The sequence below is a fragment of the Lagenorhynchus albirostris genome, chromosome 2, assembly GCF_949774975.1.
Source record: "Lagenorhynchus albirostris chromosome 2, mLagAlb1.1, whole genome shotgun sequence".
In the NCBI taxonomy this organism is placed as follows: Eukaryota; Metazoa; Chordata; class Mammalia; order Artiodactyla; family Delphinidae; genus Lagenorhynchus; species Lagenorhynchus albirostris.
Window position 1 is genome coordinate 178,020,733 of NC_083096.1, and position 20,078 is coordinate 178,040,810.

At 52.2% G+C, this 20,078-nt stretch overlaps 1 protein-coding gene across 1 annotated transcript in view; it reads left to right on the plus strand.

Moving 5' to 3' along the window:
• The first annotated feature begins 9,875 nt into the window (after positions 1-9,875).
• Positions 9,876-20,078, plus strand: part of CASZ1 (castor zinc finger 1) — a 128,557-nt gene continuing 118,354 nt past the window's right edge. Inside the window, exon 1 of the mRNA XM_060141466.1 lies at positions 9,876-9,925. The gene's annotated coding sequence lies outside the window, so the exon portion shown is untranslated. The remainder of the gene's footprint in view (positions 9,926-20,078) is intronic.

Genomic DNA, 20,078 nt, shown 5'->3' on the forward strand with positions numbered 1-20,078 from the left:
TAATTCTTTGTTTCCATGTCTGTAAAATGGGAGTTGGAATTCCTACCTTGTGAGAATTAGGTGAGAGGATAGTGATTGTAGCTGCCACGTGCTGAGGGTTGACGTCAAGCTTTCTTTCATGAACCGAGCTTAGCCCAGCGAGCAGCACACAGTAGGGACCACACAGTAGGGACCATGGGATAAGATTCAGATGATTAACAGACCAGCCTTGGGCCAAGCCTCAGGTGCGTCCCTGGATGACCTGGAGCTAACTGGAGTGCAGGAGGGCCTAGCCGGGGTAGCTGGGCAGGGGCGTCATGTGGATGGAGCCAAGGTTTAAGCCCACCCTTGGGTGATTCTGCTCTGGGGGGCACTCCCCAGGCATGGGTGGCAGTGGGGAGGGAAGGGCCTGGAGCAGAAACAGAGGAGGCCTGGCGGCAGTGACCTAAGGAGGCAAGGGCATGGGGGCTGTGAAGCAGGGAGCACTGGAGGGGCGAGGGGCACTTATGGAAGATGAGGTGTATGAAACTCCATGGGCCTCTCCCATTTCACTGTGCTATGCCCAAACACCCCGGTTCTTGTTTCACTATCTGAGATCTGGGAGCAGGTTAATTTCCATGACGAACTCCAGGCCACGTGCTCCGAGGATTTATCTAATTAAACTGATGCTTTTTTCTAAGAAAGGAAGAAAGGAGGAGAGGGAGGGAGAAAAGAAAGATAGGAAGAAAGCAAGGAAGGGAGGGAGGGAGGAAAGGAGAGAGGGAAAAGAAATGGAGGAACAGAAGGAAGGAATGAGAGGGAGGGAAGAAGGGGAGGAAGGAAGGAAAGATAAGAAGGAAAGAAGGAAAGGAGGGAGGGAGACAGATTAGCTGGAGGCAGACTGGTGGTTTTTGAAAGGCCATGACAGAGTGGAGGAGGTACTTGGTGTTTATGGTGGGGGTCTTCCTGGTGGGCCAGGTTTCTGTCTTCGGTTACTTTTCATGTATTTCCAACATAGCTCTTGGGCTGGGAAGGAAAGCGCTAGCTAGAGGGATTCTGGATGTGTACTGTTCACTACAGTAGCCACTAGCCCATGTGGCAATTTAGATTAAGTTAAATGAAAAATTCAGTTCTTCGGGAATTCACTGGAGGTCCAGCGGTTAGGATTCCGGACTCTCACTGCCGACGTCCCATGTTCCATCCCTGGTCAGGGGAACTAAAATCCCACAAGCCACGCGGCGTAGCCAAAAACAAAAGTTCAGCTCTTCCACGAGCTAGCCACATTTCAAGTCCTCCATAGCATGCAGCACAGAGAAGGAACATTTCCGTCTCATAAAGTTCTATTGGACAGAAGGGTGCTTCCCTCAGAGCCTGGGCTAAACGGATGAGCCCCCAAGGGACAGCGATGGAGGTTGGTGATGGGCTGCTGGGATGTACCCACGTGTCAAAGGGACCTCCCTGTCTGGAGCCAAGGCCTCTGTCGTGCTGGGGCTGCCTTCTGTATAGATTCCACGCATGTTTCCTCTCTCCCAGGGCAGGTGGGGCTAGAGTTCAGCAGAACAGGGTTAAAATCCTTCTCCCACTTACTGTCTTTGTGACCTTGGGCAGGGGTCTTAACTCTCTGACCCTGTAGAATTGGGCTAACGGTGGATAGTACCCGTCTCATTGGGTCCTTGCGATCGTTAACTGAGCTGATGGGTGTCAGCACTTAGTCTAGTGCTGGGCACATAGCGAGCACTTGAGAAATGGGGACCACTCTTGTTATAATCATTATAATTATAGTTGTTGATATTATTTTCATAATGATTATTGAATAGCTTTTGTGGCTGCTAAGTTCTTAGGGACACTGCTTGACCAAATGCTGATTTCTCCATAATCAACACGTTAAATGAGCCCCCTCCCAGACCCCTTTCTTCTGAGATCCCAGTTTGGATCCCTTCTTTCCATCTCTCCCCATCCCTCCTTTTTCCAGCACAAGGAAGAGCTGAAACTGCCCCAGAATTAACTCTTGCAGGCCTTTGTATTATACTTGTGAGTTAGACCCCCTACCCCTTCCAACACATGTATAAGCGTGCCCGTGTGTGTGTGTGTAACACACACACACATACACACACACACTCTTCTCCATGGGCCAAACTACATTAAAAAAAAATAGTTCTGGGGGGAAAATAGGGGAGAGCAGATGTGGCCCTGACAGGGCTAGCTGGGTTGTTTGCGGGTGGAGGCGGGGTTGGTGGCCTCTGGGAGGGACGTGTGTGTTTATTCCTGGACATTGCCCAGTGCCCTGTGTGCTAATGTGGATCTGAAAAGTCCCCTGCATTGTGCAGGCTCCTTTCCCCGTGAAAAGGCAATTGAGTCAGTGAGTTCCGAATGGATTGGAGCTGACAGTAAATGAAAATCTGGCAGTGGGTAGAAAACAAGCTCCCCCGCCCGTACCCCCCACCTAACACACACTCGCTCTGCCCTCCCTAAACTCTCAGTGCTTGTTTGGTTTTGAGAGGGGGTTTGAAAATAATTGTGATTCCTTTTGGTGTGTATCAACGTCATCAGCCGGGGTTCTGCTGCAGCCTCCTGCCCCCTTCTCCAGGGATGGCCTAGCCCTCTCCCCCAGGTTGCTGTAACCCCACCCCACCCCAAACTCCCCTTCGCCTCCGTGGCTCCGCCAGCGATCCCGAACGAGTTAAGGGCTGAATCAACTCTAGACCCAGCTGTACATTTCACTCTGGGTTCCTGAATGAAGCGATGTGCTGTGCTCAGCACGATTGGAGACTGTCTGCCTCGGGTGGCCCACCCGGCCCCCACCCTGCTGGGCTCCACCAGCTTCCATGGACCTGCTGCTGGCAGCTGGGAAGCCGGTGGCCCATGCTGCAGGGATCTTGTCTGGTGCCCTCCCCACGGCCAGCCTCCCATCAGAGACGTGTTTTAATTTGAAAAGAAAAGGTGCACCATTTGGAGTTGGCATCATCCCTGGTTTGCAAGGGAGGCTTGCGATTTTGAGGGTTCGTATGTGCCGTGGGCCCTGCCCCCCCCCCATATTTTCCGTCTCCACCATGTCCACACTGGTACATCAGCCAAAAGATATTTATTTCTACCTGGCTCTTGCCAATGGTCCCATGTCCCTAGACCCCCACCCCCCTGCCAATTAAACGTTACCAAGAGCGCCAGGGAGGAAAATACTGCCACCTCTCAAATGCTCCTCCAGTCACCCCATATTTGTAAAATGGCATCTCTTTAGCCTGTCTTCTCTCAGTGGAGGTGTGGCATCTCTCCTCTTCCTGGGGGGCAAGAGGCAAGGAGAAGCACTCATTCTGGCAGAATTCCAGCCTGCTCTTTGGGGTGTATGTATCCCCCCATGGCTGGGGATGCCCCTCAGGAGCCCCCTTCTGGAAAAGGCCTGGTGGAGTGTCGTTACTTTAGCAGCTGTGCTGGGAGAGGCCCCCATGCGGAGGCACCAGAGAACAGTGGTCAGATGCACAGGTTCAAATCCCTAGTCCCTCATTTATTAGTGCTGTGACTTCAGGCGCCTCCCTAAAGGCTAGTGCCTATAGTATGGTGTTCCTACAAGGATTGAATGAAATAATGCTGGTAAGGCCCTTGACACAAGGCCTGGCACATGGTGACAAAGGGGAGCTGTTATTGCTACTATTACGGTTACTGCTCCATCCTCCCCATCTGTCATCAGGAAGGCAGGAGGGGGGAGGGCTCAGGCCTGTCCCTGTGTTCGGGCTCCAGGACACCCTAGGCCAGGCTGGAGCCGCGGCCCAGTGGCTGTGGCCCCTGGAATTTTGCTGAAGCATGCTTGCCAAACCAGCAAACCAAACGTGTTGGTCCAGTACGGAGCCCTGGAGGAAGCAGGGAGGAGGCTTGCCATGCCCAGGGCTGGACTCTTGGATCCGAAAGGTGGCAGCCCCTGGGCTGGCCTGGCCTGCCTGGCCCAGGGAGGAACCGCCTCCGAGACACTGGCACCATCTTGCTTCTCTTTGGCCTCTCCTCAGAGTTGGGAGCGTGGCCCCTGCTCTCCCCCAGGTGCAGGTGGCCTTTGCAGCCTGGCACCTGTTCCTGGAGGGCGGCTGCCAGCAAAGGTGCAAACCCGGGGATCACCCTCTGTGTCCTCTGGGTCCTTTGCACGAGGCCTGTTTGCTCCCAGAGGGACTCGCCTGGGCGGTCCTGGGAGAGGGGGTCAGAGAGGGGCTCGTCCTCTCATCCCAGAGCCCCCTTCCTCGCCCCCCAGGTGTGAGTCGCAGGAGAGCCAGGACCAGCCTCCTCAGATCTGTGTGCTGGGACCTTGCTGGGGGATGGGGCAAGGGGAGACACGTGAAAGGATGAAGGATGTGGAGGGAGTCGGGCAGGAGGTAAAGCGTCCTGCTTTTGTCTCCAAGGGTCAGCAAGCAAGCTGAGTTGGTTTTACATTTTCATTTTATTAAAAGAGGAAGGAAATAGACATTTACCGAGCACCAACTATGTGTCAGATGCTGTGCTGTGACTTTCTGTGGGATTGAAGGACACAGGCAGCTAGTGGTCCGATTCCCATTGTCCCAATCAGGAAATAAGGCTCAGAGAGGTTAAGTAATTTACCTGAGTTCACCCTGCTGGTTAAAGGAGAATCGGAGTTTGAATGCAGGTTGATATGACTCTGACACGCATGCTTTTCTCCTTACACTGGGAAAATACAACCATTATTTTAAATGGTTTTTGAAAATACATAAAAGGAAAAAAATTCACCCATAATTGAACTATGGTAACACCACTTCATTTAGTATTTAGTGTTTTTCCTTCCTGTGTTTTTTTCCTTTGGTGACTGTATATGTGTCTCTGTGTGTGTGTGTGTGTGTGTGTGTATGTATGATATACATTTTGCATAATTATAATCATAAGAGAATATCATTTGGGTTGAGACCCAGGGTGAGACGGGAGGGTCTCCTGGGCTGGGGCCGCTGGAGAGTGATTGATTCTCGGCAAAATGGAAACCTGGTTTTGGCCCGGAGCCATCTTTTCGGTAATGAGGTTCCTGAAGTTGCACTGGAGAAAGCAAATTGGGTGAATGGGGTGGTGAAAAAGGCCCCAGTATTCCCTCCTGGGTTGGTTTTGCTCAGTTAAGTGGTAGAATTTTCCTTTTAACTCACTTCCTTCTTGCTTTTGACAAATGGGAATATTTGTACCATTTTCCCGAATGACCTCCTCTCCTTGGGGTAATGAGAAAATGAAAGTCTCTGCTAAGTGCTTTGAGATATTCAGATATAAAAATGGAGAGCCGAGTGTTGTCATGGGCCTTTTGCTGCCAGGGCGCTTTATAAAGAGGAAGAGCAGTTTGGGCGTCGGGGGGTGGGGGAGGTGAAGGTCAGCGTGGGGATGAAGGCCATTGCTAGAAGCAGCATCTCTCTGGGCCCGGGGGCCCGGGCGTTCAGGGCCCCGCACAGGATGGGCAGGGTTTCAGTGGAGCTCCCTCTACCTTCCTCCAGGTACACACTCCAAGTCCAGGCCCCCACGGTCAAGGTGATCCGGATCACTCAGGCAAAGCCCCCACCTTGGTTCGAATCATGTGGATAAATGATCCAGTTCAAGGAGAGGTCTTCCCCGGCCCCCTTCTCCCCATCTGGCCTCATAGCGTCAGCCCAGGAATAACACGGCAGAAGACATACTGTCACCTATGCAAGTAATGATCCTGCAGATGATTTCAAAACATGGAAAAATGTTTATTGAGTGAGTGAAAAAACAAAACAACACACTGGAGGCCAAGTATTGTGAATGCCATGATAGAAACTATATAAAAATCGCAAATGCGTATGGACAAAGCTTGCAAGGTAATCCTTCGAAATGAAGATGATAGAGTGAGGGTGATGGGACGACGATGATTTGTTTTTTATTTCACAACATTTTCTTTAAATTCCCCCCATGACTAAAACCCAACAAAGCCAACGTGTCGGCCCAGTAGGGGGCCCAGTAGGGAGCCCTGGGGAGGGCGAGGGGGCGGGACAGAGCCAGGCAAGAGGACGCCTGCACCCACGGCTGTGTCAGCCACAGAAACCTATGAGAGCTCCAGAAGCCGAGGCGTATCGGTGACTCAGACCTTCGTGTTATGCTGTTCAACAATAGCTTTTGTCCTTTGCCCAAAACCCTAGGCCAGTGTATTAAAAATATAGATATATATAAAATTATGAGATAGTTTGTACTTTCCTTACCAGCCTATGCCAGCTTCGGGTGCTTTATTTATTCAAGGTGGGGAGGCAGGGAAGGCGGGGTGGGGTGGGAGGCAGACAAAAAGGAAAAGAAAAACAAGGTAGAACTCGGACAAGGCCCAAGAAACGTTTGAGCCTCAGCAACAAACTTTCTTTTGTTTCCCCAGTGGGGAGAAAAAAATAAGGAGGAAAAAATGCAGAGGACCAGTTTGAACCGAATAAAACGTCTCACGTTTTGTGCGTGGGGTTGCCTCTTGTAGGGGGTTTTGCCTTTTGTTTGTGGAACATGAAAACTACTTCGTGACACTCATCTCTGGGCTAGAACTTGATGGGGGTGGGAGTGGAGGGACCCAGGCAGAAAGGGCTGGAGCAAGGACAGCCAGGTTGGGCTCTGGTGAACATGAACATTTCACTTGGCTGTTCTAGCCAGTACTGCCCAACTGCCAACAACCTTTGCCCTCACTTCCGGTTGGGTTTAAAAGAAGGTTCCGACCTCCTGGTGTCCCAGAAGCAACTCAGTGCTAGTATTCAGAATTTCATGTGAATCAGGGGTGAGGACAAGTTTGCCTTGTACCAGTTTGGACCAGAATGTTCCTCCCAGTGTCCGTTGGAAGACATTTTAAGAATAAGATTTAGGAAGAAAGACCTTGGGAGGAGAGAGCTGGGAATGGGTGTGAGTGTGTGTGTAGCTGTGTGTGTGTGAATGATTGTATGTGCGGTTGCATGTGTTGTACATGTGTAAAATTGTGTGTGAGTGATTGTATATGGTTGTGTGTAAGATTGTGTGAGTGATTTGTGTGAATGGTTGTGTGAAATTTTATGAATGTGTGTGACTGTGTATGTGAGATGGATTGTGTGTGAGAGAGATTGAATGATCGTGTAAGTAATTATATGTGCGGTTGTGTGATTGTGATATGATTGTGGGTGATTGTGATTGTGTGTGCGTGTGTCCCCTTTAGTCTTAATCACTTTTTCCCCCAGGAGTAATAGCCAGGCCAGGTAAAGTTTATGCGGGCTTACATCTATTTTTTCCCATATTACCTTTTCCCCATTCCCCAAACCAGTTCTCCTAGTGAACCTGTCAGGCAGCCCGGACCCTGGGCTGATTGGCAATTCTTTCTTCAGAATTAGTTCAAAGGATTTTGTAGGAATAATCCAGGGTCTTTGGCAACAGGGTGACCAGTAAGAGAAGGAGGCTTGTGGGTTAAAGGCAGAGCCACAGCGGTCTCAGGTGGCCTGGCCTGGAACTCAGATGCCCCAGTCTGAGACCCTGATGAGAGTCCCAGTGCTGTCGGCCTTATTCCAGGGCTCCCGTCTGCCCTTGCCGAGGCCACCTCGGAAGCGGATTTGCTGTCAAACCTCCGAGGCTACGTGGGCTTTAATGCGACTTCCTGATCTTTCGGTCCCTGTGACCATTCCCGAGAAGGCAGCACAGGGATGATTGTGTTTGTTTTACAGATGAAGAAACTGAGGCCCAGAGAGGGGAGGTACCCTGTCTAAGATCACACAGCTAGTCAGTGACAGACTTGGAACCAGGACCGAGTCTTTGTGCCACTTGGAAACTTGGTCATCTCTCCCGATGGCTCAGGGCAAGACTGACCAGTCCCCAAGGACAAGGAATCCTGCTTGCGTCCACTTACGGGAAACAAAGGGACCCTCCTGGTGGATCAGACGCTCTGTGGCTGTGGTTGGGTGACTGGTCTTCTGGTTTCAGGGACTGTCTCTGCTGAGGAACGTGTGCTGGACGGTGAGACAGGATGAGGGGGTTCTAGCCCCACCTCTGTCACCCACAAACAGCCACTTCCCAAGACCTCAGCTTTGCTGTCTATGGCTAGAGTGAGAGCCTGGACCCAGCGGTTCCTCGCCCCTTCCTACTTTTGGACGGCGGAGCTTCCTGCCACGATCCAGAGTCCCCAGCTGCGCCAGGCAGCAAACCGCCTCCCACAACCTGTCCAACCAGAGATGCCAGTTTTCCCAGGGCTCCCGTGAGCTAGCTCCCTGCCCCTTTCTTGTGCCAGGGACGGCCTTTACAGGCGCATCAAGCAATGCCCCCGGCCCATGCCCTGTGCACCTGCTTACTTAACTGCATGTCTGAATGTGGCTCGTGTCAGAGCCCTTTGGTTTGAGTACTCAGAGGCCGAGACGTGCGAAAATTAAGAGCGGGGGAGAGAAGTGGTACCCTGTGACAAGAGGCAGCTGTGGTGAAAGGGGCAGGCGCCATGCCCGGGGTGAGCACCATCTGGGCGGGAGGCCTGGCTTCCAGCTGTGGTGGCTCCGGGAGGGCAGAGCCTGGGAGGGATGATTTTGAAGCCACTACTATGGAGATTAAGGGGATGAGAATGTAAATCTCAAGTAAAAAGGTAATTGAATGTAATAGCAAACACTGCTCGCTCTATGTTAATTTTAGCTCTTCCCCTGGATACAAGGCGCTGTATTAGTGTTTTATTACCATTTTGTTTGCACTAATAAAATAGTAAAATTTATTTCAAGGAAGTTGAAGGATGGTTTTACAATGCAAATTTGAAGAAATTGGACTTTTCATTTATGCCTCTGCTATTTTATACCCTGACGGGTGTAAATTAGCTACAGGGACCGAGCAGACCCCACTGATGGTGACTTGGGAGGCGGGAGCCCCGGCAGAGGTTCCAGACTAGCTTAGGGTGTAAAGCAGAACGCCCCGCAGAGAGGCTGGGGGGACATGGGGGGTATGATTGGGGGGGACGGGGTGGTGGGTGAGGGTGTGTCAGGCGTGAATGACAGTGGTTGTCAGCAGACACGTCACACACTGAGCCTGCAGGGAGACACACGTGGCCTCAGACCTCAGGGCTGTGTCTTTCCTCTGTGCCCTTTGGCCCCCTTCCTGTCTTGACATTGAGCCTCAGTTAACCTGGTGAACCCCCAAGGGGTACTGAGCAACTTCTTTCCTCTGCTACTCAAAAGGAGGGGTAGTCCAGTCCCCACAACACCCTTTTTAAAGGGGCTGCAGGTTTAGGGGAGCCATGGGAATGTGAAAGAAAGACACTGAGCCTAAAAAGAGCCAGGGAAAGGGACCCAGGCCAGACATCAGTCTAGCAGAGACTCCCCGGCACAGTTCCCTTCTCCATTCTACTTTCTGACCTGGGTATACTTGAGAAACTGGACGAAGGATGTTTTCAATAAGCCAGCATTTCTTCAAGTTGGACCAAATGGTAGTGTCCATGAACAAAAAAGGCTAGAGGACTGAATTTTTAAAAAAAAAAAAAACAAGTTGTCTGAATTTTAGGGAACTGGATAATAGCACAGGAAGGTGGAGAAGGGAAGGAAAGGGATGATGAGAGAGATTCATTTTGAGTTTTGGGTAGAGAATTCAGGTTGGTTCTTGTTTTATCCAAACCGGTTTGTTTATCTCTGAAAAATTATCAGCAGCAATGGCCCAAAGCGCTGCATTGGGGGACCAGCTTCCAAAGGGTAGGGATCCGAACAAGTGTTCTAATGTCTGGCGAGGGCTGTAGCTTGTATTGCCCTGGGTTCTCTGGCTGGCTGCCTGGTGCGGGGGAAACGGCGAGCCAGTGACACTGGTTCCCAGCCCCAGCCCTAGGTCTTGTGGGGTTTTTCTCTATGTGTTTTCGCTCCTTGTTCGAGAGTGATGTGTGTGTGTGTGTCTGTGTGTGTGTGTCTGTGTGTGTGTGCGCGCATGAATGCGCGTGTGTGTTTAATGCAAAGATTCAAACTGTTGACACTGGCAAGGCCAGAGTTGAAAAACTGGAGCGGAAATGGCGGCAGAAGACACTTGAGGCTTCCCTTGACTGCAGGTGGTGTGAGCTCTGGGTGTTAGCATTTGGCTCTTGGACTGCAGGGAACTTGGCACTGGGGCAGGGGAGGGTGGGCACAGGCTCCCAGCCTCTCCTGGTGGCTCCTCGAGGGCCTGCAGGCTCGCATTTGGAGCAGAGGGGTCTGCACTGACTTGGGTGGTGGGAAGTGTCTGAGGGTCAGGCCGGCCTCCAGCAGCAGGGCCAGTGTTCCGTGTGATTGTGTTTGGAGTAGAAAAGTTCTCCATCTGGGGCTCTTGGATCAAGGGGCTATGGAAGGCATTTCTTGGGGTCATGGGGTTTAGAGGATATTCAGAAGGCAAGGGACTCCAAGCCTGGACCCATAACAGGCCAGGAACCTCTTCCTTCCCGCTGCTGGGAACACGGGAGGCCCTGTGGTTCTGAGGGGGCAGAGAGGGAGGACCAGTGCTGGTGGAGATGGCCAGGACAGCTTTGAGAGTGTTGCTGAAAGAAACCAGAGATGAGAACATTTAAAAGTGGTGCATCTTTTAGCTTTGGAAATGGTTCCCGATTCTCTGAGAGCAGGGAGAGTGCATCCGGCAGGGGGGTTACACTTCAGGTAGATTTCAATCCAAAACTGTAATTACATCAAGGAGCAGATGGAAATGGGAAAAGAGGATTAGTGGCGTGGCCTGGTGGGCCTGGTGGTAGGGGTGGCAGGCTTGACCTCTGTGCTTGGATCACAGCAAAGGTGGTTTGCCCCGGACGACCCCGGGGAACAGCCTGGCTACCTCTTCTCTTCTGGTCTACTCTTCACTCTCCCTGAGCCATCTCTGGAGAGCCGGGTCCCCTCTGAGTAGCTCAGGGCTGCTTCCCACCCTCCCTGCTTCTTCTCAATGCCTGTTGTCACGTGTCAGCTCCAGCCTGGAGTAGAAGGAAGCGCCATTCTGATTGATGTGACATTCTTTTCGGCATGGGGTATATGTGTGCGTGTGCTGGGGAGGGGGTGACCCTAAAGGATACCAGCGGATTGCTCTCATGGGTGGCCAGTGAACCCTGGAAGCTAGGCCCCCACTTGCTGCTTTGTCCTGTTTGGTTTGGAGGAGCCTGTGGCCTGGGTTTCTCCTTTAGGTGGGAGAAAAGGCTGCCAGAACTCTTAGGTCTTTGACCCACAAGGCTCTGACTCTGCCTCTCATCCTGCTGAGCCCCCTGGGGTGTGACGGTGGCATCCCCAAGTACTGTGAACCCCCAGCTCACCTTTCTCTTCTCCCTGCCCCCCTGCCTTGCACCTGTCAGCTGTTTCATTGACTGTCTGGCTTGGCTGCCACCCATCCTATCCTCCCAGGCCAGCTCCTCCCTCCCTCCACCCCTCAGGCCTACACTGCCCCCCTTCCTGTCTCTGCCCATGTCTGTCTCTACCTGCCTGTCGCCGGCACACCTGAGAATCCGAGGCTGCCTAACGGAGTGTGGGGATGCTTCAGGGTGTTTACCAGACAGCCGGGATAAGGTATTAAATCCTGTTGCTGTCTTCCCAGGGCCAGGTTCCTCAGATGGTTTTCCAAATTCCTAATCTCAGTGCCCACATCCCTGCCCGGCCCCTGTTTGATGGGAGCCTTCCTTTCCGATTGAAGCTGAACCGAACAGGATCTGTCGTGAGGTTGGGTCTGGGTTCCCACCGGAGCGTGATGACATGGAGGTCCAGCCCCTTCCTCCCTGGAGGAAGGAGGTTCTTCCTTCCTCTCCTCCCTCCTTTCTTTGGGAATCTTAGGGAGTAGGAGTCAGGATTCTGCCACCAGGTGTTCTAGAGCCTTCTTGAGTGCCCCCCTCCCCTACCAGTGTGGTCATGAGGCAGGAGCAGGTAAATGACAGCCCTTCCTGAGCCCAGCGTTACAGTTCTTCCTGCTCGAAATAAAAATAGCCAGGGTGGGGTTTTGCCCACGGTACTGAACACCCTGACTTGCCCCAGAAGAGAGTCTGCAAAGCAAACCTGTTTCTCCACGGTGTCTCTGCGCTGTTTTGGGAGTGCTAAGAAGGAGGCGTGCTCCTGTCCGGTGCTCTGGGTGGACACCTGTCCTCATTAAGCTGGCCTGGCCTCTGGGGTGACAGGAGGGCTCAAATGTGCCCCAGTGAACAGCGACACTGAGGCTCCCCGTGGTATCCACTTGTGATGATGGGCAGAAGCAGCTTCCGGGGGTCTTCCCTTCTCTAGGACATCTGAGGCTTGTCTACCCTTCCTGGGATGGAGCAGGGAACTCTGTCCCCATCCTCAGCCTTCTCTCCCAGAAATTAGACCGAAAGAGGCAAATTAGCCTCCTTCACTGCCCCCTATCCCCCAAGCTGGGAACTTTCTGTGAGGGGTAGAGCACCCTTCAGGGGGTGCTTGGGACTGGTGGACGTGTCCTTGCTCTGAGCTGCCATGTGACCTGGACAGACCTTTCTAGTTTCGGCTTCTTTTTCTCTGGCGCTGTGTTCCCTCTTCCTTTTCCCTCCCGTGCCACCTCTCCTCCTTGCTCCAGGCAACCAGAGGTCTCTTGGGTTTCACAACACCGGGAGCTTCCCTCTCTCTCCAGGTCTCTTCACCTCATTCCTGCTCAGGCTCCAGGTGGCCGGCGACTCCACCCTCTTCCTGTTGCCTTGGCACTCAGCACTGCACTGGGCTTTCTTCCGTCTCCCTTCCCGAGCTTAGGGCACTGACAGGCGCAGAGGGATCTCTGGGACCCAGCAGAGCGGGGTTTGGCAGCAGTGAAGCAGGGCTGGGGCCAGAGCAAGGGGCACAGCGGCAGACTTCGCGCTGGGTCCTCAGCTAGGAGCCTATCAAGGCTTCTTCCGTGCTCGTACAAGCCGGGGCTCCTGTAAGAGTCCCGGGTGCCAGGGTTCCTGGTGTTATTTCAGGGTATTCTTTTTCTAATATGTGCTGGGCAAGGACTAAGAAGTGGAGTAGAAAAAAAGGAGGGCAAAGAAAATCTGGAAGATGACATTTGCCATGAGGATGAGAAGGAGGAGGAGGGGTGGGGGAAGAGGTGAAATTAATTCATTAGCAAAACGTGTTTACTGGTTTTGCTTAGGCACCTCCATTTTAAAAGTCTACGTTTACAATAAGTCGCTAATTAAAATACAAAATTAAGCACCAGCTATGGTTTTTTTTCCCCTTACACTTTAACTGCATGATCTTTTGTGATGTAATTTCTGGAAACACCCAGTGTGCCTCACAGGGCTGACTGTTTGATAAACTAGAAGCACCTGAAACCAACCCCCAAAAATAAATATATAAATCCAGGGGGAACCTAAGGTAGATTGGAAATGACAGAGAACTGCAGACAGCATGGAACCAAAAATCCATAATAATAATAATAATAAAAACCTTCTAAGTAAGGACATTTATCCTGCCTACCCCGAAACCAGAACAATCTGTGCATCTCAGGGAAAATAAAAAGCTGAAATGGAAACCAGATCAAGTGGGGTAATGGCTCCCTGTCCCCCACCCTCCAGGTTAGGGCTATGGAAAAAAAGCAAAAACAACTCAGAATCCTCCCTGATTCCATTTCTAGCTGGGCTCAGTACTTGCTGGGCCTTTTTCTTTCATCATGGACTTTTCAAGGGGAGTTTCTTTTTTTTTAAAATAAATTTATTTATTTATTTTTGGTTGTGTTGGGTGTTCGTTGCTGCACACGCGCTTTCTCTGGTTGCGGTGAGTGGGGGCTACTCTTCGCTGCAGTATGCGGGCTTCTCATTGCGGTGGCTTCTCTTGTTGCGGAGCCCAGGCTCTAGGTGCGCAGGCTTCAGTAGTTGTGGTGCGCGGGCTCAGTAGTTGTGGCTCGTGGGCTCCAGAGCGCAGGCTCAGTAGTTGTGGCTCACAGGCTTAGTTGCTCCGCAGCATGTGGGATCTTCCTGGACCGGGGCTCGAACCCATGTCCCCTGCATTGGCAGGCGGATTCTAAACCACTGCGCCATCAGGGAAATCCCAAAGGGAATTTCTTCATCCCCCTTGTTCTGAACCAAGATGCAGTTCTAAGAGTGGGTGAATGGGGGCAATGACTGTCCCCCCTTGGGAAAAACAAGCGTCTCCGTGCCCACCGAGGGCAGACAGCATGTCCCAGGCTTGGTTGCTGGCCGAGCTCCTGGCTGTTCTAGAAGGTAGTGGGAAAGGGTGGTCCATGGTGAGAATGGTGTGTGTTGCCTTTTGCAGACAGCCCCATGGCCTGCTGCCTTCTTTAAGATGCAGACCTGGGTCATGATTGCAAAACTGCTGAGAAACCTGTCAGGAACTGACTCCAGGGTGGGGCTGGAAGGAAACTGGATCCCACTGGCAGCCTGGCTGCTGGAGGATCCTAGGCCCAGCATTGTCTGTGGGCCCGAGGCCTCCTGAGTACCGGGCATCTGGGCAATAGGAGGGTCAGGGACAGAGGGGACCTGCGACCACACTGCCTTCTCCTTTCTCTGATCAAAAGCTAGAGGCCCAGCTGGCCAGGGGCCCCAGGAATCCCTTCATAAACTTCCCTCCTGGGGAGAAAGGATTTGCCTCTTTTTAAGGTCTTTTTTAAAAAAACTTGTTTTTCCTGATTGTAAGTCATGCTCATGGCTCATTGGAAAATACAAAAAACTGTGAAGAAAATAATTTTTAAACATGTAGTGTAGTTAAAAGTACAGGTTAGGTGAACAGAGTGACCTGGGTTTGAGCCCCAGCTTTGTCCCCCAGCGCTGTGACTCTGGGTAAGTTACTTAACATTGCTCAACCTCAGTTTCTTCATCTATAAAGTGGGGATAACGATCGTATGTATCTTGGAGGGTGGTGAGGATTCAGTGGGATGACCCATATGAAATATTGAGCACTGAGCCTGACACACAGCATACTTGAACAATGAACTATTTCTGTTATTGTAGTTAATAATGATTGTTCTACTGCCTTGGATAATAGGCTTTTAAATTTTTTATTAAGAATTTTTTTTTTACATCGATGAAATTCTCTCTCTAAACCTGTGCTGTCCAATACAGTAGCCTCTAGGCACATGTGGCCATTTAAACTAAAATTAAAGAAAATTAAAAATTCAGCTCCACAGTCACACCTGCCACATTTCGAGTGCTGCATAGCCACACACGGCCAGTGGCTACCGTACTGGATAGCGTCGAAAGTTCTACTGGACAGCATTCTAAACGATAGAGTCGTACGAGTTCTGTCTCCCCAGCTTCCTGCTTTCTGTACCTGTCTGTTAATGGCTGCATAGTGGTCCACGATATGGCTGAGTCACACTTCTTATTGGTTTCAGTCTTTGTTCCTGGGATGTTGGAGCATCCTCTGGGCTCTGATTGGGCCCTCTGGGGTCGCCCCTTCCGGCACTGGTGATGTGCCGCTCTCTGATTGGTGTCAGGCAGAAAGGCATTCTGGGAGGAGCAGGGCCTCACCTGCTGATTGGCTCCCAGTGGTGGCGCCAGGGCAAGGGGCGGGGCTCTGTTTTCCCCCAGTGGGCCCTGTCAGAGCAGGAGGGGGCTGCCCCCCTCAGCCCCCCGTGCGTCCCCTCAGGCTGGCTCATCCACACCCTTCACCTCACAGGGCAGAGACCAGGGAGAGGAGGGACGTGCTCGAGGTATAAGGAGTAATCATGATCCGCCGCCACTGACTCGAGGGTCCCAGGTGTTCCTAGGAGCACCCCCTGGGAACCCCCCAGGAGCGGGTGGCCTTTCTTGGTGGGGAACGAATGCCATGGTCGGAGCTGGCCTGGCTCCCTGAGGCCGGTGCAGACCTCCAGGTCCTGGTGAGGGTCTTCAGGCTTCTGAAAGGGCCCTGACTGAAGAGGGTTGTGAGATTCGAGGGTGGGAGTGCCAGGGTCCCAGGTGGGGGGCAGTTCCAGAAAGACCCTGGAATGGCGGGTGACCATCCTGTGACTGGGGTTCGTAGAGTGAGCGTCGGGGTACCAGGGTGCTGCCGGGGTGGTGGCCCAAGCCTCTCCTCCAGCTGGGTGGTTCACACCCTTCTGGGTGGCCAAGGGCAGAGCTCTGGGTGAGGGGCTGTGGGCAGGGCCAGCTGGATAAGTAATCCCCGGGGCAGTGGGCAAGACAGATAGGGAGAGCCGAAACCGGACCTGCTGATGTGGCCCTTTCTGCTTGCAGCGGATCATAAAATATGGCTCAGATTTTCATTACGGGCTCTATCGATTATCTTCTGGGACGGATGAATTATAGAGAACATTAAAGTTTTTTAAAAAAGCAAGGGAGAGAGGAAATATCTGAATGAATTTGGGTGGTCGATGGCAGAAAGGGCTGAGCCACCAAGCCTGTGTGGCCTCTGTCTCCGAGCAGGGTGAGAGCCAGACAGCTCAGGGTAGGCAGCCTCTGACAGCAGCTCTCAGCCTCCCAGGCCTCCTGGGCCTCCGTGGGCCCAGCCTTGCAACAGGGGAGGCCTAGGCTCTCCTTGCCTGTGCCCTGTCCCCTCCAGGAATCTGCCTAAGTTCTTAGAAGGCAGACGCTTGGGTTGTTCACAGGTTTCTGACCCAGAAATAGGACCTTTCCCAGGCTTTGGGCCTTCAGTGATGGGAGGTGGGCCCCAAATTCTGCTGCTTCCCCTCCAGGGCCTCCTGATTCTGGAGAGCATCTTTTGTCTCCTGGGGTCAGGACTGGGACAGGATCTCCTGAGGAATGTGGATACCTGAGCCTGTTGGCCATCTCAGCTTTCCCCTACTTCATGTTCCTTCCATCGGCAGTCACTGGCTTGGAAGATTTTCGTTTTCCTTTGTAAGCTTGGGAAAAACGCATCTGGGTTGCACTGCTGTGCATCTAAGTCCAGCCTGGAAAAAGAACCTCCTGGAAGCTCATCATTCCTCCCTTGCTTCCTCCCCACCCGCTTCCCTCTCCCTCTCCTTGCCAAGCAGCATGTTGCTCAGGTGTCGGACAGGCCTGGGTTCAAATCACTTCCCGGTGTGTGACCTTGGGTGGGTCACATCCCTCTCTGAGTCTTAGTTCCTCAACTGTCCAATTGGGATAATAAACTATCTCATTGGATTCTTGTGATGATTACATGCATTAATGTATTAAGGTCCTTGGTACACAGTACTTAATAAATGTGAACTATTATTATTTTCCTCCTCTACAGGGGCAGAGGCTGGAAACCTTTCCCCCATTCTCTTCCTTTAGCCCTTTTGATTGATTTTATTTATTAAGTACTTACAGCACATACTATGTACCAGTTACTTTTCTCAGCATGCTACACATAATGCATTATTTTATCCTCACAACCGTATGTAGGAGGCACTATTATTATCTCCATTTTATTGATGGGGAGACTGAGGCACAGAGAAGTTACAGTAGTCTGCCCAGGGCCACACAGCTTGTAAGTGGCAGCTCATACCTGGCAGCCTGGCTCCCAAGCTTGTACACTAAACCACGAAACCACTGCTGTCCCAGTGATCTGGCGGGGTGGCATGTGTGTGCACACAAGTGTGTGTGTGCACACTTGAGTTCCAACAGCCCTGCCCTGGTGGTGGTCTCTGGCTGACCCTACTTCCTGACCCTCTGTACTAGACGTGGCTCCCTCAGCTCCTCAGTGACCCCAGCATTTGGGGGGGGCCCTGTTCTGGGTGGAGCTTATGACCCCACGCCCACACTGCCCCCCTCCCCCTGGCTTTACCTAGGCTACTGTGAAAAGGTGGTGGTTTCCATGGATATCCGTCTCCCTCTGGTGACACGCCCTTTTTTGTATAACTCTCTTCCCTAGAGTTGATTGTTTTTGGCTCACAGCTCTGTAAACTCATCCAACAATTAAAAAGGGTGAGGGGTGGGGCAAAAAGGAGACAGACAGTAACTGTGGAGTGAGTGACACACAGGAGGGGCCTCTGGTGTGTGGGTTCCCTCTCTGGCCCCTGTCGGCAGCAGGACAGCACCGTAAGTGCAGACAGCCACATAACCAGCTGGCCCGGAGTTCCGCTGGCGGAGTTCTGAGAATTCACAACTCTACATGTTTCTTTCCATTGGAGCTGTGTTCTTGCCCCATTGATTCCTCCCTCAGGAATCTAAAGGGGCCCATTCTCGGAGCCACGGTGGCCATCTCCAGAGGCCACTTGAAGCCATGAGATGCCAGCTTGGACCAATTTGAATATTTGCTGCCCTCGCTTTCGTTGTGTATGTGTTTGCCCTGTTTGTGTACCATCAAATACCTGCTGCGTTGGGCGTACCCATCGTAGGCTGTGTGAGATCACAGATGAAAAATGCAGTGAAAAACACTTTCGTGCCACAACACATCATGTAGGATTTTTGTATTAAGATGTGGTTTTTTTATTGTTGTTTTTTTTTTTCCCTTTTCCATACAGCCCTGAAGTTGGGCAATGTGCACGTCTGCGCTTTTGTTTTCACTCCAGGTGGTTTATGAAATCTGCTCATTAGGGCTCTGTCCTCTCCCCGCCCAGCCTGATCTTCTACCCCTTTATCCTCTCAGATGTAGATCTTCTCCTGCCACCACCACCCCCCCCACCGGGTCTTCTCGCCTTTGGGGAGATGATGGGTGCCACCCCGCCCCTCCCTCCCCCCATTGCACATTCATCCAGTGAAAAGCAGGGGATCTTGTGGCCCTGCTTCTCAGTCCTGCATCTTTGAGGCAGGTGTTCATTGCAGTAGGAGGTACCACTTTGGGGGAGGTAGCCGAAATCTCTGTGTACCGCCCCCCCCCCCAGGTAAAGCCCCTTAGCTTACCCTTTGTCTGGAGAGAAGAAATAGAAGTTGTCCCGTGCCCACAGGGCCTCCTGACTTAGAGTGGCCCTCTCCCGACTGGCCGCTTGTCCTCATCCCATCAGGTGACAGCGCTGGGTGGCTCAGCCCCTTCTTTCGCCAGGAGGTCACGCCCACAGCTGGGACCCTGTTTACCAGGTGATCCAGGGGTTCCTCTTGCTTACCAGGTACGTCACCGTAGGCCTCACCTCCCTCCAACCTGCTGCCCAGCCGGAAGCAAGCGCCTAAGCCTGGCCTTTGCCTTCCCTCTGGTTGTGATCTCTGAGTGCTTTTGGGTGGCTCTGAAGGATTTGATGGAGACCTGTTTGGAGGTCAGGAGAACTGAGATTCAGGAGGGGAAACAGCATGAGGTGTGGGTGGGTGCTGAGGTCATGAGTGGGGACGAAGAGGAACATTCAAGTGAGGTGGGCCTTGGAGTCCGTCAGCCCGAGTCCAGGCCTGGGTCCAGCACTTGCGAGCTGTGTGACCTTTGGCAAGTCCCTTCGTATCTCTGTGCCTGCCCTCCCTAATCTAGCCACAGGGATCATAATCCTTCCTACTTTGTGTTGTAAAGATTCCATGAGATCATACAGCACTCAGCATGCTGCTCGGCGAACAGAAGGCGTCCGGAAAAGGAATATCATTGCTTCTCACATAGGCGTATTGGCAGAGGGTGTGCCCTCCACTCCCAGCATGTTCTCTGGCACATAGTAGGTGCTCAGTCAATCCTTACTGGAATCAGCTGGAGAAGGGTCAAGTAACCAAGCGGTCTCCTTGAACCTGAAAGTTATTAATTCATGGCGTTGATGGAGGAGTCAGGAGAGCCCGGGACACAGGTTGGGGCTTAGGGAAACTAAACAGAAGGGAGCGTGAAAATAGGTGATGAAGTTTTCTGTCAGAGGAGAGGGATGAAGCTGAGCCAGGCCCATCTGATTCTGACATGAAATCAGGAACTAGTTCAGTTTCACGAACACTTGCGCAGCACACCGTGGGCCAGCTGTTGTGCTAAATGCCGGGGCTGCAACGATAATTAAGACCTGGTCTCTGCCCTTGAGGAGTCAAAAATCAATGGTGGAGACAGACTTGTGAACAAATGACTTTAGTCCAGTATGGATTTAAATGCCACAGGGAAGGCTGCATGAGGAGTAGAGGGGCATATGGGCCTGCTTGGGGTAGATTCTGGAAGGTTACCTTGAAGAGACTTGGAAGAAGAGGGTGCTGCTAGTCGAGAGCGTTTCTGGAGCACTCTTAACGCCTTTCACGTCTCTTGTTGATCCCCCATGTCTGCTAGGTAGGAGGGAAGAGGGTGTTATGTCCACTGGACGGGCGAGGAGATGGGCTCTGGGGAGAGTACATGGCTTGTCCCAGGGCCTACAGTGACTTAAGCGGCAGAACTGGGACTCAGACCCCTATCTTCAGTGTTACTTCCGTGCCTGTGCCTGGCTTCTCACCCCTTCGCTCTGGAGCTGCTGGCCAGAGAGCTCCGTCCTTTGGGCTGTGCACC